This window comes from Triticum urartu, chromosome 2A (assembly GCF_056163025.1).
Source record: "Triticum urartu cultivar PI428250 chromosome 2A, HENAU_Tu73, whole genome shotgun sequence".
NCBI classification, from domain to species: Eukaryota; Viridiplantae; Streptophyta; class Magnoliopsida; order Poales; family Poaceae; genus Triticum; species Triticum urartu.
This window is the reverse complement of record NC_141874.1, coordinates 112,477,155-112,495,444: the sequence shown is the minus strand read 5'-3', so window position 1 is coordinate 112,495,444 and position 18,290 is coordinate 112,477,155. Positions and strand designations below refer to the sequence as shown.

The 18,290-nt window shown below is 46.5% G+C and overlaps 1 pseudogene; it reads right to left on the bottom strand.

Moving 5' to 3' along the window:
• Positions 1-9,350: 9,350 nt before the first annotated feature.
• LOC125541194 (protein RALF-like 33 pseudogene) lies at positions 9,351-10,756 on the bottom strand (annotated as a pseudogene).
• Positions 10,757-18,290: the final 7,534 nt, after the last annotated feature.

Sequence of the window (18,290 nt, the reverse complement as noted above, 5' to 3'; positions counted from 1 at the left end):
TAGATATGTTCCTAGAGAAAATTTAGTTGAAAGTTGATAGTAGCAATTATGCGGACTAGGTCCGTAAACTGAGGATTGTCCTCATTGCTTCATAGAAGGCTTATGTCCTTAATGCACCGCTCAGTGTGCTGAACCTCGAACGTCGTCTGTGGATGTTGCGAACATCTGACATACACGTTTTGATGACTACATGATAGTTCAGTGCGTAATGCTAAATGGTTTAGAATTGAGGCACCAAAGACGTTTTTGAAACATCGCAGAACATATGAGATGTTCCAAGGACTGAAATTGGGATTTCAGGCTCGTGCCCACGTCAAGAGGTATAAGACCTCCGACGATTTTCTTAGCCTGCAACTAAGGGAGAAAAGCTCAATTGTTGAGCTTGTGCTCAGATTGTCTAAGTACAACAATCATTTGAATCGAGTGGGAGTTGATCTTCCAGATGAGATAGTGATGTTTCTCCGAAGTCATTACCACCAAGCTGCTAGAGCTTCGTGATGAACTATGATATATCAGGGACATATATGATGATCCTTGAGATATTCATATTGTTTGACACCACAAAAGTAGAAATCAAGAAGGAGCATCAATTGTTGATGGTTGGTGAAACCACTAGTTTCAAGAAGGGCAAGGGCAAGAAGGGATACTTCATGAAACGACAATTCAGCTGCTGCTCTAGTGAAGAAACCCAAGGTTGAACCCAAACCCGAGACTAAGTGCTTCTGTAATAAGGGGAACAACCACTAGAGCAGAATTACCCTAGATACTTGGTAGATGAGAAGGCTGGCAAGGTCGATAGAAGTATATTGGATATACATTGTGTTGCTGTCTACTTTACTAGTACTCCTAGTAGCACCAGGGTATTAGATACCGGTTCGGTTGCTAAGTGTTATTAACTCGAAATAAAAGCTACGGAATAAACGGAGACTAGCTAAAGGTGAGCTGACGATATGTGTTGGAAGTGTTTCCAATGTTGATATGATCAAGCATCGCACGCTCCCTCTACCATCGAGATTGGTGTTTGCGTTGAGCATAGACATGATTGGATTATGTCTATCGCAATACGGTTATTCATTTAAGGAGAATAATGGTTACTCTGTTTATTTGAATAATACCTTCAATGGTCTTGCACCTAAAATGAATGGTTCATTGAATCTCGATCATAGTGATACACATGTTCATGCCAAAAGATATAAGATAGTAATGATAGTACCACCTACTTGTGGCACTGCCACTTAAGTCATATCGGTATAAAACGCATGAAGAGGCTCCATGTTGATGGATCTTTGGACTCACTCATTTTTTGAAAAGTTTGAGACATGCGAACCATGTCTATTGGTGTATATGCATGAAGAAACTCCATGCAAATGGACCGTTTTGACTCACTTGATTTTGAATCACTTGAGACATGCAAATCATACCACATGGGCAAGATGACTGAAAGCCTCATTTTCAGTAAAATGAAACTAGAAAGCAACTTGTTGGAAGTAATACATTTTGATGTGTGCAGTCCAATGAGTGCTGAGGCGTGTAGTGGATATCGTTATGTTCTTACTTCACAGATGATTTGAGTAGATGTTGAGTATATTTACTTGATGAATCACGAGTCTGAATTATTGAAAGGTTCAAGTAATTTCAGGGTGAAGTTGAAAGATTGTCGTGACAAGAGGATAAAATATCTATGATATGATCATAGAGATGAATATCTGAATTACGAGTTTGGCACAGAATTAAGACATTGTGGAAATTGTTTCACAACTAATACAGCCTGGAACACCATAGTGTGATGGTGTGTCCGAACATCATAACTGCACCCTATTGGATATGATGCATACCATGATGTCTCTTATCGAATTACCACGATAGTTTATGGGTTAGGCATTAAAGACAACCACATTCACTTTAAATAGGGCACCACGTAATTCCGATGAGATGACACCATATGAACTATGGTTTAGAGAAACCTAAGCTGTCATTTCTTAGAAGTTTGGGGCTGCGACGCTTATGCGAAAAAGTTTCAGGCTGATAAGCTCGAACCCAAAGCAGATAAATGCATCTTCATAGGACACCCAAAACAGTTGGGTATACCTCCTGTCTCAGATCCGAAAGCAATAAGGGATTGTTTCTAGAATCGGGTCCTTTCTCGAGGAAAAGTTTCTCTCGAAAGAATTGAGTGGGAGGATGGTGGAGACTTGATGAGGTTATTGAACCGTCTCTTCAACTAGTGTGTGGCAGGGCACAGGAGTTGTTCTTGTGGCACCTGCACCAATTGAAGTGGAAGCTTATGATAGTGATCATGAAACTTCAGATCAAGTCACTACCAAACCTCGTGGGATGACAAGGATGCGTACTACTTCAGAGTGGTACATAATCCTGTCTTGGAAGTCATGTTGCTAGACAACAATGAACCTACGAGCTATGGAGAAGCGATGGTGGGCCTGGATTCCAAAATGGCTCGAGGCCATATAATCCGAGAGAGGATCCATATATGAAAACAAAGTGTAGACTTTGGGAGAACTACTTGATGGTCGTAAGGCTATTAGGTACATATGGATTTTAAAAGGAAGACGGACAATGATGGTAGGTATCACCATTAAGAAAGCTCGACTTGTCGTTAAGATGCTTTCCGACAAGTTCAAGGAGTTGACTGCGATGAGACTTTCTCACTCGTAGCGATGCTAAGAGTCTGTTGGAATTATATTAGCAATTACTGCATTATTTGTGAAATCTTGCAGATAGGATGCCAAAAACCATTGTTTCCTCGACGATTTTTGAGGAAAGGTTGTATGTGATACAACCGGAAGGTTTTGTTAATCCTGAAAGATGCTAATAAGTATGCAAAGCTCCAGCAATCCTTCTAAGGACTGGAGTAAGCATCTCGGAGTTGGAATGTATGCTTTGATGAGATGATCAAAGATTTTGGGTGTATACAAAGTTTATGAGAAACTTGTATTTCCAAAGAAGTGAGTGGGAGCACTATAGAATTTCTGATAAATATATGTTGTTGACATATTGTTGATCAGAAATGACGTAGAATTTCTGGAAAGCATATAGGGTTATTTGGAAAGTGTTTTTCAATGGAAAGCCTGGATTAAGCTACTTGAACATTGAGCATCAAGGATAGATCAAAACGCTTAATGGTACTTTCAAATGAGCACATACCTTGACATGATCTTGAAGGTGTTCAAGATGGATCAGTCAAAGAAGGAGTTCTTGCCTGAGTTGTAAGGTATGAAGTTAAGACTTAAAGCTCGACCACGGCAGAACAAAGAGGAAGGACGAAGGTCGTCCCCTATGCTTTTATCATAGGCTCTCTACAGTATGCTATGCTGTGTACCGCACCTGAAGTGTGCCTTGCCATGAGTCAGTCAAGGGGTACAAGAGTGATCCAAGAATGGATCACAGGACAGCGGTCAAAGTTATCCTTAGTAACTAGTGGACTAAGGAATTTTCTCGATTATGGAGGTGGTAAAAGAGTTCGTCGTAAAGGGTTACGCCGATGCAAACTTTGACACTAATCCAGATTATTCTGAGTAGTAAACTGGATTCGTATAGTAGAACAGTTATTTGGAATAGCTCCAAATATAGCGTAGTAGCTGCATCTACAAGATGACATAGAGATTTGCGAAGTACATACGGATCTGAAAGATTCAGACTCGTTGACTATAACATCTCTCACAAGCATAACATGTTCAAACCCAGAACTCATCGAGTGTTAATCACATGGTAATGTGAACTAGATTATTGACTCTAGTAAACTCTTTGGGTGTTAGTCACATGGGGATGTGACCTTGAGTGTTAATCACATATCGATGTGAACTGGATTATTGACTCTAGTGCAAGTGGGAGACTGTTGGAAATATGCCCTAGAGGCAATAATAAATTAGTTATTATTATATTTCCTTGTTCATGATAATCGTTTATTATCCATGCTAGAATTGTATTGATAGGAAACTCAGATACATGTGTGGATACATAGACAACACCATGTCCCTAGTAAGCCTCTAGTTGACTAGCTCGTTGATCAATAGATGGTTACGGTTTCCTGACCATGGACATTGGATGTCATTGATAACGGGATCACATCATTAGGAGAATGATGTGATGGACAAAGACCCAATCCTAAGCCTAGCACAAGATCATGTAGTTCGTATGCTAAAGCTTTTCTAATGTCAAGTATCATTTCCTTAGACCATGAGATTGTGCAACTCCCGGATACCGTAGGAGTGCTTTGGGTGTGCCAAACGTCACAACGTAACTGGGTGGCTATAAAGGTACACTACAGGTATCTCCGAAAGTGTCTGTTGGGTTGGCACGAATCGAGACTGGGATTTGTCACTCCGTGTAAACGAAGAGGTATCTCTGGGCCCACTCGGTAGGACATCATCATAATGTGCACAATGTGATCAAGGAGTTGATCACGGGATGATGTGTAACGAAACGAGTAAAGAGACTTGCCGGTAACGAGATTGAACAAGGTATCGGGATACCGACGATCGAATCTCGGGCAAGTATCGTACCGCTAGACAAAGGGAATTGTATACGGGATTGATTAAGTCCTTGACATCGTGGTTCATCCGATGAGATCATCGTGGAACATGTGGGAGCCAACATGGGTATCCAGATCCCGCTGTTGGTTATTGACCGGAGAGTCATCTCGGTCATGTCTGCATGTCTCCCGAACCCGTAGGGTCTACACACTTAAGGTTCGGTGACGCTAGGGTTATAGAGATATTAGTATGCGGTAACCCGAAAGTTGTTCGGAGTCCCGGATGAGATCCCAGACGTCACGAGGAGTTCCGGAATGGTCCGGAGGTAAAGATTTATATATAGGAAGTGCTATTTCGGCCATCGGGACAAGTTTCGGGGTCACCAGTATTGTACCGGGACCACCGGAAGGGTCCCGGGGGTCCACCGGGTGGGGCCACCTGCCCCGGGGGGCCACATGGGCTGTAGGGGGTGCGCCTTGGCCTATATGGGCCAAGGGCACCAGCCCCAAGAGGCCCATGCGCCAAGAGAAGGGGGAAAGGAAGAGTCCTAAAGGGGAAAGGCACCTCCGAGGTGCCTTGGGGAGGAGGGACTCCTCCCTGGCCGCACCCTTCCTTGGAGGAAGGGCCAAGGCTGCGCCCCCCCTCTCCCTTGGCCCTATATATAGTGGGGGAAAGGGGGGCAACCAGACCTGAGCCCTGGCGCCTCCCTCTCCCTCCCATGACACATCTCCCTCCTCCCGCAGCGCTTGGCGAAGCCCTGTTGGAATCCCGCTACTTCCACCACCACGCCGTCGTGCTGCTGGATCTCCATCAACCTCTCCTCCCCCCTTGCTGGATCAAGAAGGAGGAGACGTCGCTGCTCCGTACGTGTGTTGAACGCGGAGGTGCCGTCCGTTCGGCGCTAGGATCATCAGTGATTTGGATCACGACGAGTACGACTCCATCAACCCCGTTCTCTTGAACGCTTCCGCGCGCGATCTACAAGGGTATGTAGATCTACTCCTCCCTCGTTGCTAGATGACTCCATAGATAGATCTTGGTGACACATAGGAAAATTTTGAATTTATGCTACGTTCCCCAACACCTTGCCCACAGATTGCAAATGCATATCCCTTCCCTGGTTCACCCTCTACACTCTGGTTTCATCAAGGGCCGCTCCATAGTTGAGAACTTTGCTATGGCTGCTGACATGGTTCAAACTGCCCACAAAAGGAAACTACCAATGGTGGTTCTCAAGCTGGATTTCCGAAAGGCGTTCGACACTATCAGTTGGGCTTGTCTCTTCAGCGTTCTTCAAGCCCGCGGTTTCCCTTCACAATGGATTAGCTGGATCTCTTCGCTTCTGACCACGACTAGCTCCAGAATCATGCTCAATGGTGAGCTTGGTGAATCATTCGTTGCCAAAAGAGGTTTTCGTCAGGGTGACTCCATCTCGCCATACCTGTTCATTTTGGTCGCTGACGTCCTACAGAGGTTGTGCTGTTTGAGGTTTGAAGACGACAGTCTGATACACCCTCTTGGTTCTGACCGAATGTACCCAGTGCTTCAATACGCTGACGATACACTTCTTTTGTTCCAAGGTAACAATCAGCAAGCAGCCATCGTCAAACAGATCCTGTCTGACTTCTCAGCTTTCACCGGACTGCAAATCAACTACCACAAGAGCACTATGATCCCTATTTGCATCGACCCGAACAGCACACAGGAAATTGCTGACATGTTTGGCTGCCCTATCTCAAGCTTTCCGTGCACATACCTAGGCCTGTCGCTCTCCTTGCACAAGATTAAGCATGGCCTACTCCTGCCTATCATTCATCGAGTGGACAAGAGGTTATCAGGTTGGCTTGCTACATTTCTGTCTTTTGGTGGCCGCTTGACTCTGGTTAATTCAGTCCTTGCTAGCATCCCAAGTTATTATATGTCATGCTTCCTTTGGCCTAAGGAATCACTTAGGATGTTGGAAAAGTTGTTGAGGGCTTTCTTCTGGCAAGGCAGGAGCACTGTCAAGGGAGGAAAATGCCTCGTTGCCTGGCATTTCGTCACTCTCCCAAGATCTGCAGGTGGTTTGGGCATCAGGGACCTTCCTGCTCATAACCAAGCTTTGCTCACCAAGTTTGCTGCTAGAGTTTTGCAGACCTCGGAAATCCCCTGCTTTCAATGGTTTGCTCAGCAGTACTGTATGCACGTTATCCCCCTCAAGGGCTCAAACCGTGACACGGCTATATGGAAGAACCTCAAACCTTTCATTCCTACAGTGTTGGCATCCTCCGAATGTTCTGTGGGTCCTGGCAAGCTCATCTCCTTCTGGCATGATCACTGGTTGCCAGCGGGGCGGCTACGGTTCTTGTTGCTCGCCGTCTTCTCGTATGCTAAAGATGGCACTTGCACGGTGGCCTCTCAGCTCTGCAACAACGCCTGGTGCATTCAACTATACCCCAACCTGTCTGCCTCTACCGGCCAGGAACTGCGGATGCTGCACTCCTTTCTGCCCCCGCCTCCTACAGATGTTGCAGCTTCCGACTCGGATGTCAGAATTTCTGTTATGCATCATAACCCACTGACTACTTCTCAAGTATATCAACTTTTTGCCTTCAGAGGTGTGGCCTGTGAGTTCAGTTCTTGGGTTTGGGACAAGATCATCCCTCTGAGGTACCGCTTCTTTCTCTGGCTGGTTTTTTGGGGGCGACTAAACACAAGGGATAACATGTTTCGGAAACATTGGTCCCTACTTGCCGAACACCAGGACTGCGACCTTTGCCCTGCCAGCGAGTCTGCCAGCCACATTGTCCTATGCTGCTACCCGGCTTCTGTTATCTGGGCCGCGTTCCATATGGATGACCTTGCCTGTAGCTCCACGGACATCATTCATTTTATATACAGCGCTGAGCGGGTTTGGATCAACTCTAGAGGAGTGCACATTCTTTTTGCTGCGGCTGCAGTCACTCTCTGGCACGCGGGAAACGACAGATTCAACAACAACAGATGGCCTCCGTCCTATCTCAAAAGATATATGTCACAACTCCTTCAGGATTGGCAGCACAGGGCTAAACGGCAGGCTGACAAAGATGCTATCACGAGCTGGATGTACCTCCTGAACTAATTTAGCTTTGTACCACTCTTTTTTCTCTCCTAGCTTGTCATGTTCTTCTCTCTTTCCAATGGCTGCTTATAGCCATGGCACTACGGTGCTCAATGTAAGCTTCATGTAATCGACCCTTTGGTCCCAGGCCTTGGCCTGTTTTGAAATATATAAGGTAGAATCTCATCTACCTTTCATTTCAAAAAAAAACTATATAGTAGTATGAGCCATATCGCTCCTTATAAACCCCTTAAATCAACTAACATACTTTCCTGTAATATATTTGTAATCCGAAAAGGGTAATTGTGCATGTAGAGCAGGCTTTTGGGTTGAAGTAATTGGTCATGGTGAGATGGGGTGAAAGGCGACGGTGGAATGGTTGGCAATGTGCAGGCTGAACTGCCCGCCTTTCTCGCTCACGTCAAGCTTGTCCACGCCTGGCGGGGGCACCATCTCGAAGCTCCTCACGAGCTTCCTGACGACGAGCGCCAGGATGGGCAGCGCGAGGATGATGCCCGGGCAGCTGCGCCGGCCCACGCCGAACGGGAGGAACCGGAAGTCCACCTTGCAGCCGACCGTGGCGTCTACGTTGCTCTCCTCGCCCAAGAATGTTTATTTTCAATTGTTTGAATGTTTGATGATATATTGTTTAAGTGTTTGATGCTACAATATCACATGTTGCGTTTTTTTTCTACGTGGTGTGAGGGTACGCGGGATTAATATATTTTTATAGGGCAATACCTGCTAATTGATTTCAAAAATTATTGACTTAGGTCAAAATCATGAACCAAATTCAAAATTGAATACCTCAATCAAATGAAAAAGCTTCGTAATTAAGGAACATAGTGAATTAAAATAATTGAATGAGAGAACTCCTTAAGAAATTGTTGGCCCGGTCGAAATCAGATGACTCAATTTTAAATTGAAAACCTCAATTGACTGTGAGGTCTTAAAAATTAGGGAGGATGATGGAGTGTGTTTTCTTTTTGTTTATAATACAATGTTTTGGTGGGTCTTTTGTGGTGTGATTCGATATTATTTGCTAATCTACCCATACTTATGTGGAAAAAAATCTATGTCGGTGATAGCATGTATTATGTTGGTGCTACAGTATCACATGTTAGCGCTTCTTTTTTTAGGTGGTTAGAGGGTGCATAATTCACTCTTTTTATAGGCCAGTTATTGCCAATTGATTTCAAAAATTGTTGACTTAGTTAAAGTCATGAACCAAATTCAAAATTAAATACCTCGATCGTACAAAAAAGCTCCAAAAGTAAAGAACATAGTGAATTAAAAGAATTAAATGAGAGAGCACCTTAAAATATTGTTGATCCGATCAAAATCGAATGACTCAATTTTAAATTGAATACCTTAATTAATTGTGAGGTCCTAAAAGTCATGGAATATATAGTGTATTTATATATATGAGAGGATGGACGCTCGCTAACCATGTCCAAAAATAAAACTCCGCTCTTTTTCAAATACGAAGACAAGTTCCAAAAGGAATAAATTGCATGCATGGCAGTAGCAGGAACAGGATGGACACATAGAAGCTACTCATCATCATTAAAAAACAATAGCAGTCGTTAAATTCGTTGGATCAATGATGTATAGCAGCACAAACGCATACAATTAGGTGTCATGGGAAGAAAGCGAAATTGTGCCCCAAGGCTAGAGCGTGATCGTATTAAACCGTCCCTTTCCATCAATGCTCATGTTTGTTGTCTCCACGCAATTGATATCGAGAAAGATGATAAACTCATTGAGGACGATAATTGGGGTTAATGTGAAGCTAAGTGTTTGGTGTAGCAGTCTCGTGACAAAAAAGACAAGCCATGAGACATAAGTAACTTGTAAATTTGTACAGTCAGCTTCATTTATTTATAATCATTCGTCTGTAGCAATGCACGGGCGTTCTACAAATACAATTGGTAATTAGGTGCTCGCACGGCCACACACCTCCTCGCCGCTCCGTGCGTACGCATCGATCACTGCCGTACGCGCGCAAGATCCACCAGGCCTACGGACGAGGGATCAGTTCATGTTGCGCGCGCAGTGCGTGATGGCGGAGCAGCCGCGCGTGTAGGGGTTGGCCTGCTGCATGGACCCGCAGTTGATGTAGTAGGACGCCCCGCGCTTGTCGCAGGGGATCTGGTCGGCGCGCAGCGCCGCGTAGCTGATGTACCTGGCCGTCGACTTCCGCGCCAGCGACCGGCGCAGGGCCTCGCCGGCGCCCGGCGCCATCTCCTCGTCCTCGTCCACGCCGCACTCCCCGATGATCCCGTCGCAGGCCGCCGCGCGCGACAGCAGCATGGAGGCCAGCTCGCCCGCGGAGGCCGGGGACGGCAGGCAGGCGACCGCCGCCGCGGCCGCCAGGAGCGCGAGCAAGGCCACGCCGAGCCTTGCCATGCCAGTCTTCTTCTGTCCGGTAGCTGGTTTCTTGCGGGTTTGAGTCGCGGTCGCTTTGTCGGTCTGCAGCTAGGGTGGATCTCTCCCAGCTTTCTTCTCTCTTTGAAGGGAGTGGGAGGAGGGGGAGATGGAGGGGAGATGCGGGGGAAGTGGGTTTGGAGAGGGAGCAGGGCGGCCGCACGTCGGCTTGGCCAGTGCCGCCGCGCGTTGCGGCCTCCGCCTCGGCGCCCAGCAAGATCGAAACCATCATACGCGCCATAGGTTCTAACTTTAGGTGCTAGGAAGACCCATGTTCTACGGTGTCCACTGACCACTAGTACGTGACATGTGGACACCTTCTGAGGTGCCCGTTTCGAGCGTCCTCTCCCGTCTCCGACTACGCCGCCACGAGGCCATCTCCCAGCCTCGCCGCGCCGCTTCCCTCTGTCCGCCTCCACCAGACCACGGCCGCGCTGCTGCCCTCCGCCGGCCTCCACCAGAAAGGAGATGCTTTCCCGGAAAGAGGCAACTGAAGAGACAGCCGTGGAAGAAAGAGACGAGGCTGCAAATGATATGAACTCTGCTTCTGCGCAACCGGGTTTATGCCTGATGTAACTCTATGATGGCCGCAGCAGTTTTCCACATTGCTAGTACGTACTTGGGTTACCTGGGAATTTCATGTGTATTATGTATCCGAAGTTTAATTTCCATATGGATCAGGGCTCGTTTGATCTAATTCGGACGAGCAGTGGCAACAAATGGCCAGACACAGAATTTACCAATACTGAATTTGAAAGTGCAGTTCAAGGATTCCAGACATGCAACGCCCAGAAATTCCACTCCAATATTGAGCATACTGGAAACCTATCTAACGGAAATTCTACTCATTTGCCAACGCAGAGCCAATATGCAGACAATGCTGCATAATACAGTATATACAAAGCAGAATCCCCGTCAGTACAGACTGAATGTAAATTCAACAACAGTCTCATCATATGCCAGTTGGACCTGTTAACTCCAGAGGCAGAGGGCTTCACAAATCACAATGATAAAAAAAAGCTCTCGATTTGGAAAAAAGTTAATAAAAACTAAATAAAATTTCATGGATTTTGAAAAAATATCAAATTTTTAAAAAGTTCATTATTTTTTGAAAACAAATTTGCAGAATTGAAAAAAGTTCATCAAGGTTGAGTAACGTGATTGTATTAGGAAACATAAGTTAGACTAGAAAATATTCTGGCTTGCCTTATACTCCAAGTAGATCATGTACTCATATATATATGCTCATGAGGCTCAAGCAATACAACGATCGATTCCACCAATCCTCTCTCTCCCTTTTAACATGGTATCTATCGCAAGTCGATCCTAAACCCTAGCCGCCGCCGCTTCCGCACCCACGCGCCGCCTTCGGGGCGGTCGGCCTCCATGACCGTCGCCGGGGGCCGCGCCGCCCGTACCTAGGGTTCGTCCGCCGGCCGTGTTGGCCGGCTGCCCTAGAGAGTCTTTTTCCCGAGCCCTTGCTTCGGGTTTTTTCGCTCTCTCGCCGGTCGTTTTGATCGGCGTTTTTTCTTTTTGGTTTTCTGATCTAATCTTGATCAGTTTGCGTCACCCGCCGCCGCCGTCGACCCCTGTGCGCCTCTACTCCGGCCCCGGCGCGACCAGCCGGTCTCTCCTCCGACACGGCGGCCACGCGCGCCGAGACGGCCCGTCCGGGCCAGCCGTCGTCCGCGCGTCGGTCCGCCCGTTGCCCTGCGCCGACCGTCACCGCCCTGCTCCGACCGGGACACCTGCATCGCCTCGACCCGGCGGCCTCGCGCCATGCGACGACCAATCATAGTCGTCGCTCGCGCCAACCCGCCCATCGATCCACGTCACCCGCCTCCGCCGCGTCTGCACAACGGCCCGGCGGTCTACCTCGCCGGCCTCGTTCTCGGCTGTGTCGGGACGGCTACATCAGGCTCGTCGGCTGCCTCAACTCGGACGCCGCTGCTCCGTTAGTCGCTTGGGCCTTGCTGCCCGGGCGCCAGCGCTGCTTTGGCAGCCTGGGTGCCGGTGCTGACAAGCTCGTCCGCGACGTCCCACGGTGTTCGTCATCGCCGGCTTCATCTCGAACTCCGCCGCCACCACACCTCCACCGAGCGGCGTCCTCGACCTCGCGCGCGGTCGGCTTGATCACCCGCTCGCCGCCGCTCGCCGCCTCATCTACGCCGCGTGACCGACCTGGCCCGTCGGCTATGCGCGCCTCCGCAGGTCCCGTGAAGATCGTCCCGAGTTCAGCGCGCCTCTCCACCGATCGAGCATCGGGCTGCCGCTGCGTCGCTCCGTTGGGCTGCAGCGCCGCCGCCCCATGGTTCTCCTCGCGGCTGCATCGACTCGTGCGTCGCCGCTGTGTCGCCCCTTCGGGCCGTAGTGCCGCGATACACAATCCCCGCCGCCGCCCCGAGGCCGTCCCCGCGGCTGCACCGACTCGCGCACCGCCGTTGCGTCGCCCCTTCGGGCCGCAACGTCGCGGCGTGCAGTCCCCGCCGCCGCCCCGAGGTCTTCCCGTCGTCGCCCTGACCCGCCAGCCGCCGCTGCGTTGCCCCTTCGGGCCATAGCACCGCGGCCCGCGGTCAGCTCCGCCGTCACCGCGCGTCGACCTCCCGTGGTATGCGCCGCGTCGTCTTCCTTAGCGCGGGAACGCCACCGTCCGCGTCGGTATTCGTCACACTGTCAGGGTTCTTCGCCTACTTCGAGCACCGCCGCCGCACTTCTAACCTAGCAGCCGCCGCAGCCGTCAGGCCGCCGCTGCCGCTCTTCTTTGGCCGCCGCCGCGGCTACCTCCGTAGCTGCTGTCGCCGCCCGTCCACCCCGTTCGTCTTCGTCCAGCACCAGCCTGTCGCCAGCGTCGCCGTCATCTACCCCGACCACTTCGTCTACTCCGACCACCGTTGGTGACATCGGCACTGCGCCGATGGACGCCGCAATCGTCGTTGAGTTCTTCTCTGCTAGTCCCTCCGACTTCTCTGACATAGCGTACAGCTCGTGCAGGTCCCTCGTCTACGCATGCCCGGTGCTGGCAACACCGAGGCGTGCCTTCATCCACGATGTGTCCCCGGGCCTGGCAAGCCTGGTCGGCGCTTCGTCAACTTCATCTTCGTCCGTCTACGCATGCCCGGTGCTGGCAACACCGGTACGTGCCTTCGTCCACGATATGTCCCCGGGCTTGGCAAACCCGCCGCGACGCGTCATCAACCACATCTTCTTCCCGGCGCACCACTACTTCGACACCACTGCGCCCATGCTAACTCGGCGCCCCCTTGCGCCTGCGGCTCCACGGCGAGTTCCTCGACACCGGCCACCCCGACTCGACATCGATCACGGCATTCTTCGCACGGCTACCTCGACCACGGCTCCACCACCCACGCTCTTGGCTACATCGACAAACGGCACAAAGGGCTACCGCCTGCTTGAGCAACCTCGTCGGTTTCCACTCCAGCCACGACTCCGTGATGCATCGACCGTTACGACTGTCGGGGGGTGTCCGTCGGCTTGCCTTCGGATTCTTCTCCAGTCTCACCGTCTGCGTCGCTACCGTTGTGACTGCGGGGGAATGTTGAGTAACGTGATTGTATTAGGAAACATAGGTTAGACTAGGAAATATTCTGGCTTGCCTTATACTCCAAGTAGATCACTAGATCATAAAGGCACGCGTTGCGGCGCCCGTCTGTCTTGACTCTTGAGATAAGGCTGGCAGAATGGAGAGATTACCACTATATATAAGTACTAAAAGAGAACAATGTATGCACTTTTAGCAACAGGAAGATACCAACTCACTCCACCATGCAAGAGAAAGAACCTAAAAAGCTCAATGCATGAAAACCGTGAGAGAAGTAAATTCTTTCTATGCATCATGCACATGGTGTAAGATCAATTATCAATATATAACATTCTTGAAAAGGTTCCAACCAAATGTGGTCTTTTTGCATCACCTAACAATGTGTAGTATAGGACCAATATTCATGAGTAAATTTAATAAGTACCAAAATTAATTAGTGTTATATAGCGATGGCTGTCGGATGCAATCAGGCATAACCATCCCTGCTAGACCCTCAACTTCCAATATCTTCATAATGGTTGCAGCATCACATGTGATTGTAATATCAACAATATAATCCACCAGCATCTGCAAGTCACACACAGTAAGTTAGTTCACCTTAACAAGTTTTTCTTTAAAGAATTTATTGGCACAAATTCCACACTAAAAAATTGGATTCGGATATTAAGTTGATTGTCTAGTACCTTGTGGATCTCTCGCATGACTTGTGAGAGGAACAAAAGTGCTTGCGTCAGGTTATCTACTGTACTATATCATCAATATGGTATACAGCTAAGGAACAATTGAAGGATCAAATTGAGCAGTACGTGCAAAAGAACAAGAAGATGACGGTGAACCTTAGGTGCGGAGCTGGAAGGTGTATATATTGGATACAATGACACACCAGCCCTTAATGCCGCTCGTCCTTTTTTGCGGCCTCATCCTTGCAGCCCCTGAACCCAACCAATGTGAAAAATGTAAATATGAAAGGTCACTACCATTTTCATTGCTACACACAGAAGTTAGTTTAGTAGAACAGTGTGGTTCAGAAAAAAAAATTAGTAGAACAATGGAGGATTCCTTGTTGTCATTGGAGTCATTGCAGAGGCCGCCGGGTGTGTTGATGTAGTGGAGTGGCGCCCATTGTACGTGACCCTGATGCCATCGGGCCAGGAGCTCATGTTGATAAGATTGACTACGCTGATGAGGGAAACATCTCCTTCAGATTACCGACAAGTTTTATACAAATATGTAAAGATGAAGAGACATAGGTAAGGAATTGGTCAGAATCAGGAGAGATGTGATTTGGCGATCACGATGTGTCCTTCCGGATGTAGACTCTGTGATTGTGGATTTCTATTTTCACCCCATAGATACACGAAGGGGAGAAAAAAGCCCATTTCCGTGGAGGTGGGATTTTGGGTGCACCTGCGGGCGTTGATCTCCACCGTCACCAAGGTCGTGACGCACCATCGTCGGAGCCGCCCTTGTCACCGTCAATTCCCATCGGCCCATCTGGGACGCTTCCAGCCGCTGCCGCTATTGCCAAAGGTTTGATTAGGGTTTTTTTTTTTGGAAATAAGAGGTTTGATTAGGTTTAGGGGCTTCTTAGGCAAGAAGAGGAGAAGGCTCGTGGTCGAGAGGAACCTCTCCCTCGTGCGCGGTGAAGAGACTATCAAAGAAAGCTATGGGCCACGCAGTCTTGGCCCAATTATTGAGAAGAGGCCCAGGTAGATCCCGGGAGCAGCAGCCCATCAACGTTGGGCCAGCTAGAACGCACAGGTGGAAAGGTGAAAATGGATCGCGGTAGGTGCTGGGACGACTGAGCAATCAAGGACGTTGGTTAGTTTGATCGGACGGTCAAAGATCTCAAATCACTGTGAGAGGCCGTAGGTGGCTGAGTTATACTGTTTTTTAATGTACTCCTATATATATGCCCATGAGGCTCAAGCAATACAATGGTCGATTCCACTAATCCCCTCTCTCCCTTTTAACAATCAAACTTCAAAAAAATGCATGAATTTGTAAAACAAGTTCATCAATTTCCAAAACAGTTCACAAATTTGAAAAAGTTCAATAATTTTGTAGAAGAATCATCAAATATGAAAAAAGTTCATCGGTTTTGGAAAAAAAATATGATTTCAAAAAATGTTTTATCGATTTTAGAAAATGTTCATCAATTTGATAAAAAGTTCATCAACTTTTAAGAAGTCATCCATTTTGAAAAATTTAACGAATTTTAATAAAGAAAAAAAGAAAAATCAGAAATGATAAAAAAAATAGAAACTACGGTTCATAAAAACATATAACATAAAAAAAGTGGTAAATACACCAGAAGTTATAGAACTTGCACGCGGCCATTAGTTTGGTGCACAAACTTGCAAAATACGTGTTTCTGGTCATCAAACTTGGAACGGTCATATTTCATGTACACGGACGTATATGTAGTCTACATGGCATGTCAGTGTGGCCAGGGCCGTTGTCAGGCGTTGTCACATGGTAGATTTCAAGAAAAAACACTTGCCTCTTTTATTTACCTATTAAGTCCCTAAAATAAAATGATAAAACACAAATCAATGGTTGGGGGGGGGGGGGTGTGAACGAGCGACCTGCCCCTTGCAGGCTCGTGTGGACAACCACCAGACCGACGATCAGTAATGTATGGAAAGCACTACTAAGGCCCTTCCCAGTGCTCCACCATGGACAGGTGCTAAGCATGCCATATAAGCAAAAAAATGACATGGCACAACATTTAAGGAGGGGAGAGTGTATTTTGGTGACCTCAGAAAGAACCAATGCCAAGCACGAGAACCTAGGCAAATCACTTAAATGAAACAATTTGACCAATGCATGAAAGACTTTAGGTGCTAACTCATTAAATAAAATGCGCTTAGCAACAACAAGTTAAGCATCTATGCATTGAGGAGTTGAGTTGCTAAGATATTTGATGCACTTAGCACCTCATCTAAGCATCTTTGCATTGAAAGAGGTCTAATGTCTATATCATATAAATACGGACCTAAAATAAATTTGAAAGGAAATGTAACCTAAAATCAAAGGGCGCCATGGCTTGACCATGTGATCTCATGGTCAACGTTATTTAAGATTACCACCAGACTAGTACAACACAACATGTTAGAAGGGATAAACATTTTTCATGTTGTTCTATGTAAGAAAACAACTTATATTCTTGTGTTTGTGACATTAAAAAAATGTTTATGTGTTACCAAAAAAGGTACATGACATTTAAAAACCATTGTGAAACATATTTGTGTAATTAAAAAATATACATTGCATTTTAAAAATGTTTATACAATGTTCCCATAGTTAAAAAAATATTTCATACCATCCAAAAATGTTTAACATGTATTTTAAAAAGTTTCAAAAACTTGTATTTGATAAAATGTTAATCATATGCTTAAAAAGTAAAAGTGTTTAATTTTTTAATATGTATAATGGAAAAAATAGACATCAAAACATATATTTAAAAAATCGTTAATCATGTATTCGGATAATGTTAAACAGATATTTTAGAAATATATGTTTTTACGTGTAGTTTTTTCAATATACATCTTAAAATATTTTTGTACGCGTTTAATAAGTTTTAAACATAAGATTACATTTTTTCAAGTATAAGTTTTTTAAACTCTTTTTGAAAACATGATAAACATATTTGGATGGTACGAAACATTCTTTAAACTCTGCAAAAGAAAATTTAACTATGCGAACATTTGTTAACATTGTATAAAGCTTTTAAAAATGATATGAACAATTTTTTGAAATGCGTGAACATTTTTGAAATTCAACATATGTTTTTTAGTTACACAAATATATTTTACAATGTTTAAACAGTTTTAAAATCTCATGTATATTTTTTTGTAACACACAAACATTTTTTACATGTCTCAAACACAAGAATATAAATTGTTTTCTTAAATAGATCAAGAAGGAATATCAACATGAAGTTTTTTTTATCGCTTTTGAAAATGATGTGTTGTCGTAGCCTGGTGGTAGTCTTAGTTAACGTTGACCATGAGGTCGGATGGTCGAGCCATGGTGCTCCCTTTTTTCGGGTTACATTTCCTTTTTGACTTTATTTTTCGGTCCATGTTTACATGATATACTACATATTAGCTCTGCTGTTATCAAACATGAATGATCATCGTTCTAGTGCTTGTCCACACAAGCCTACAATGGGGAGGTCGCTGGTTCGAAACCCCCTACCATCAGTTTGCTTTTTATCATTTTATTTTAATGGCTTAATACGTAAATAAAAAAGGCAAGGGCTTTTCTATAAAATCTGCCGTGCGACAGCGGCAGGCCCTAGCCACGCAGGCATGCCATGTAGGCAACGGGTACGTCCGCATACATAAAATGTAACTGTATATGAATGCCCATGCAAGTTTGATACAAGTTTATGCATCAAACTGACCGTCGCATATAAGTTCTATGACTTCTAGTATATTTACCTCTAAAAAAACTGTCCAGGAGCTTTTGGAAGCTTCCCAAAACCGGCATGGGAAGGTTTTGGGAGCTTCTCGTAACCGGGAAAGAGGGGATTCGTCTGGTGCGTTAATATGGGCCAGCCCAATTTGATGAGAGAGCACGGCGTTTGCAAAAAAGGAAGAAACCAGCGCTTTAGGCGTCGTTTAGGATTACACGCGGACCAGCACCTCAGCCGCCCAGCCAGTCCCCTGCTTCCACAACATTCCGGTCACATGCCGAACAGTGCAGTCCTCAGTTGACCCCACCACTG